This window comes from Saccharomyces paradoxus, chromosome I, assembly GCF_002079055.1.
Source record: "Saccharomyces paradoxus chromosome I, complete sequence".
In the NCBI taxonomy this organism is placed as follows: Eukaryota; Fungi; Ascomycota; class Saccharomycetes; order Saccharomycetales; family Saccharomycetaceae; genus Saccharomyces; species Saccharomyces paradoxus.
In genome coordinates, this window is record NC_047487.1 from 229,666 (window position 1) to 235,665 (window position 6,000).

Below are 6,000 nucleotides of genomic sequence, written 5' to 3' on the forward strand. Positions count from 1 at the left end.
TAAATAGAAGGTGAGTATGGTAGATCTAGGTATGTGGTAGTGATAGTTGGAGGTGGTGTTGTTTGGGGATGTGGAAGGTATAATGGAGAGGTTGATAGTGTGGCAGGGTAAGTTACTTCTTGTATTGTTTACGTTTGGTTTGTTTACGTTTGATTTGTTTACGTTTGATTTGTTTACGTTTGATTTGTTTACATGTGTGTTGACGTAGTGAATTACGATCTAGCTTATATGTCATAATGTTGTAAGTTTATTGGACCTTTCTATATGTTATGTAAATGTAAGAATTACATAGGTACTACTCTTGTACACAGAAACTATGGTTTCTTAAGTACTGTCGGATCGGAGGTTTGCTGCTCTATGTTTTCCTTGTCTAAAACATTACTGAAACAATTCTGAAACAGTACTGAAACATTACCCATATCATGCTTTTGGGTTATCACATTCAACATCCCCCCATAACTGAATACGCATGAGAGTGGTTATTTTGCAGTTTCTGGTTCCCTCACCATGACAGCCCTATGTGCTTTGAATGATTCTGCTGGAAGGATTTTTGTAAATATGTCAGCAACTTGTCTCTTTGTAATAACATGCTCTATGGTAATTATGCCTGCTGCCACTGCACTTCTTAGCTTGTGATATCTCAAGGCAATGTGTTTTGTTCTCGTGTGAAATACAGGATGTTTAGATAGTTTTATAGCAGGTTCATTATCTACGTATAATGTTGATGAGATAAGTGGCTGGCCTAAGTGTTCAAACAAGTTTTGAATCCATTCTATCTCCATGACAGTTTCACTTGCAGTAATGTATTCTGCCTCAGTAGATGATACAGGAATCACACCCTTGAGTTTCTTTGATGACCACGTAACTGGAGCACCAGCAAGTAGAGTCACGTACCCCCCAGTAGAGTGTGGGAGATCGTGAATTGCTCCATGAGATGCATCACAATATACAGTTAGTGCCAACAGAGATCCAGAACGATACTTGAGACACATACTTCTGGTGGTATATAGGTACCGTAGAACTCGTCGAGCAGACTCCAAATGGATTGCGCGAGGTTCGCGAAGAAACCTGGAGAGTAGTGAGACCGGATAAGATATGTCAGGACGACCAGTATTTGCACAAAAGAGAAGCTGTCCAACTATGCTCTGATAAGGAGTGATGTCCTTTAGGTGCGGGGAAGTTGTTTCGAAAAGAGGCTTTGAGTCACAGAGCGGAGTCTGTGTAGGCTTACATATGTTTATTTCGCTTTCAGATGCAGCTTTAGCAATATAGTCTTGAAGTGAGAGAGTGATGTCTCCATTTGAAAATTGATTAATGTTAAGACCGAGGAATTTGTCAACTTTACCTAGATCCTTCATTGAGTATAACTTCGTTAGTTTCTGCTTAACCCTGTCATATATTTTCGGAGAGGGAGCAGCAACAAGTAAGTCGTCTACGTATAGGGCAATGTAGATGGGACCATCAGATGTGGAACGAAAGTATAAGCCATGTTCGCCTTCATGTCGACGAAAACCAATCTTTTGAAGAGTATTGTTGATATGTTCGTTCCATAGTAATGGGGCTTGCTTGAGTCCATACATACCGCCGTATAGTTCCCATACATAGTCGGGATTACTTTCATTAATAAATCCGGGTGGTTGTTTTACGTATACCGGCTCATTCATTTTTGAGTTTAGAAACGCGGTGTCAACGTCCATCTGATATACTATTAGTTTGAGGCAGCTAGCAAGGGCCAGAAATAATCTAACAGAGTCATATCGAATGACTGGTGCAAAAGTTTCTTGATAGTCAATACCAGCCTTTTGAGTATGTCCTTGGGCGACAAGGCGAGCTTTGTACGTCCCGGAGTCTTTTATTGTGAATACCCAGCGCGATCCAAGAGCTCTTCTTTGCTTTGGAAGAGACACCAATTTGTACGTATTGTGATCTTTGAACGCGGAAAGTTCCTTGAGGCATGCGTTGTGCCATTCTTGAAAGTCAGGCCTTCCCATTGCTTGGGCATAGGTTTTCGGGTTTCCTTTTTTTGTGCTATGGATAATAGCGGTTAGAGCCGCGTTAAATGAGGTATTTGGAGGCGATGAATCCAACGATGGAGGAGATTCGATTGAATTCTCTTCAGTAACTAGCCTGGTTACAGCAGGAGTGAGGTCAGTATCACCCACATCTTGTGAGTCGCTGATATATGTTCCATCGTGAACGGATAGATACCTCTGGTCAGGTATCGGCATTGCGCCTACTGGAAACCAATCAGTAAGAGAATTAGCTTGATTAGTTCTGGCGGAATTGTTCTTCGCTTCCTGAAGAGCCATGCTTGAAAGTCTTTCGATGGACACTTCTTCACCAGTACTGGCAACATGCAGCGTGTCAATGTTGTTTGAGTCTAGAGTTCGTAGCACGGTTGGAAGTCTATTTGTCCTTGCTACAGTATCATTTGTATTGGACACCGTCTTTCTTTGCTTGGCACTTCTAACTTCAGGTAAGTTGTCACTCGATATTACGTTTGGACGTGATATATCATATATTTCTATTTCGCGGGATCGCGTTGGTTTCTTATTAGTTCTTTTAACACGTCTAGTTCTATTTCGGCATGTCGGAATATATTCTGAATCGGATGATTTTGGAATTTCTCGATAAGTTAGTGCCGCTGGAACTCTTTCAGGAGTTTTCTCCATAGAAGAATTAGTTTCGTCTTCGGTAGACACGGTTGGTAAGGATTCAAAGTTAGAATGTTGTATCCTTGTTGGTGGACATCCGGAGTTTGGTAAGTTGTCTTGGTTACACTCAGGGATAGGTTTTTCCATTTCGATTTCCATTGAAATATCCTCATCATCATCAGAGGAAGAGATGTTACTGGTATTAGGTTTATGTGCTGGTTGATTTACATTTTTGGGAACAGTTATTGGCAAATTTGCCAAGTCAGATCCGTCGTTCTTTGGAGCAGAGACGGTTGACCCTGTTTCAGGATATTTGGACACCCCCCCAATAGCGGAAGTGGCAAAGTCGTGAGAGACGTGAACTGCCTCTGTATCAGCAAGAGGAAACATGTGTTCGTCAAATCGAACTTGACTGCTCACAAAGATGCGGCCAGTTTCGGGATGATAAATCCTGTATCCTCGATGGTTAGAGTCATAGCCAACCATAACACCAGATATGACAGTTGGGGCAAGTTTGCCGTCTCGAAGACTAGGTTGTAAGGTTGCGTATGCTGTACATCCAAAAATTCGAAGATGTGCGATACCGAAATCTTTTGCGGGGATGTTGAACCACCGGCAGTATGGGATACTGTTATTTTTGGACACTACAGGGGACCTATTGATTAAATAGACTGCGCAAGAAACAGCTTCAGACCACAAGGACGGAGGAACACGCCCCCCGATAAGGAGACAACGAGTGCGTTCTTCGATGGTACGATGTGCACGTTCAACAGCACCATTTTGATAACTATGATATGGAATAGTTAACTGATGCTCTATTCCTTTAGATTTAAAAAACGCATGAAGATTTTTATTTACGAATTCTGTACCATTGTCTGTACGAACAGATCCGACTTTGAATCCACCCCGGGAGCTAAAGTATTGTTCGGTTTCGTTGATCCATTCCATGAATTTTATCGGAGCGTCTGCTTTGGATTTTAAATGTATTACAGAGTAGTAGCGACTATAGGCATCACGGATAGTAAGAAAATATTTATTTGACTGAAACTCTTGGTAGCGAAACCCACCACAGAGATCAGCCTGTACCATTTGAAGAGGTTGGGTATATTTTTTGAGCGAGACTTTACCCTTTTTGATGATTCCTTTTGCTAGTGAGCAGGTAGGACAAATAGTGTATTCAGCCGTCTTAAATTTTGGAAAACGCAGAGTTCTAGCCAAGGAATTGTAAATATCTGCTCCGGGATGGCCCATACGAGCATGCCATTTTACCGGGAGAGCAGTGGGAGAAATGTGTTGCGACAACATTTTATCTGCAACGGTATGAAACGCTGCGGAAGTTATCATTTTAGATGAATCCAATGTTTTAGAGCAGAAGTAATTTTGCGAAGAGAAGGTAGTTACGGGCGTAAGATCATCGAAAATGTACAGATAATTGTTTAACTTCCCAGCCGTAGAAATCACGTCATCAGGTGATTTCACAGTGACACCCTCTTTTGTGAACGTAACAGAAGAGTTGGATTTAGCACATAGTTTCCAAATGGATATTAGGTTGACTGGTAAATCAGGGACGTAGGATACGTCATTTAATTGAACAGTGCCGATGTTTACAGTCCCGGAGCCCATGATGGGTATGGAACCGCCGACTCCTCTGACAAAGTCTTTCTTAGAGGATCTAGTAAATGATGAGAACATAGAACGGTCGTGGCACATGTGTGAAGTACATCCTGTGTCAAAAATCCAATCTGAGGATTTGGTAGCTGGGACGGTCGAAGATAACATACAGAGCCAGGACTTTGGTGTTATCTGTCCTGCTGTTTGGCCTTGCGTTTCATAGTCAGGAATCGCAACACTAGCAGATGAAGATCTATTCGTCTTGTCATTAGGATATAATTTAAAGATTCTGGCTTCTGGTATTCTTCTTTTAAGCAGAGAACAGTTGCTTAAGCGATGATCAGCCCCACAAATCATACATCCCTTATTTCCTTTCTTTTGATAGCTTCTTCTGTCTTGTGCAACCAATGCATCTGAGACTGAAGATAATGAATTCGATGACGCCTTTAATTTACAGAATCTAATGACTTGTGACAGCTGAAGAGCTTTAGAGTCACCGAATTTCTCGTGGAATGATTCCTTTAACTCGGGTAAGAAGGTCATTAATAGCAACGCGATATTGGTATCGCGTCTTTTCTTTTTGTCCTGTTCTTCGCTATTGTCTTCAAGCATTGTGAATAGGGTTTTCAAAAAGGAAGCGATTTCATCTACAGGCTTGGAGGATATATTTGGTAAGTCCTCTATAAGAGTAAGCCTGGATCCAATAGTGACTTCATTATAGTTTTCTTCGAAGTGCGAGAAAATATCATAAGCAGAGACCCTTCCAAGTGAATCATCACATATCCAGTTCATTTCACATGCAGCTTCACCCACGATAGTTTTCTTGTAGAGCTTTACCAGGAAACTGTTAAATACGGTTTTGACAAAGCTTTCATCATTCGCGCTGAGATTGTAATCCCTTTTCATTGATTGGATATCTCCGGTATGAACGAATTCGTTCATATATTCGTTAGCATATTCAGCAGCGGTCTCGATACCGTACAGCCACTGTTTATAATTGTTGGGATTAGATAGATTAATTATGGTCTCTGAAGCATTGCTCTCAGGGCTCATAACCTGTTGACGTAGTGAATTACGATCTAGCTTATATGTCATAATGTTGTAAGTTTATTGGACCTTTCTATATGTTATGTAAATGTAAGAATTACATAGGTACTACTCTTGTACACAGAAACTATGGTTTCTTAAGTACTGTCGGATCGGAGGTTTGCTGCTCTATGTTTTCCTTGTCTAAAACATTACTGAAACAATTCTGAAACAGTACTGAAACATTACCCATATCATGCTTTTGGGTTATCACATTCAACAATGTGGTATGTAGTGTTATAGTAAGGACGACATGGTAGATGGGGGAATGTAGATGGATGGTAGGGTAAGTGGTAGTGAGAGTTGGATAGGAGATATTGGGAAGGGGGTAGATGGTGGTTCGGGTGTGGAGATGAATAGTCGGATGATAGATGGTGGTGGTTAGGAGTGGTGGTGGGAGAATGGGGCAGGGCATGGGGTGGTGAGGTAAGTGCCGTGGATTATGATGTGGGAGAGGTAGGGTAAGAGGAGGGTAAGATGAGAGGAGATAGAGGAGGGTAAGATGAGATGGGTATAGGAAGGGATGGAGTTAGGGTTAGGGTTAGGGTAGTGTTAGGGTTAGTGTTAGTGTTAGGGTGTGGGTGTGGGTGTGGGTGTGGGGTGTGTGGGTGTGGGTGTGGGTGTGGGTGTGGGTGTGTGTGTGGGTGTG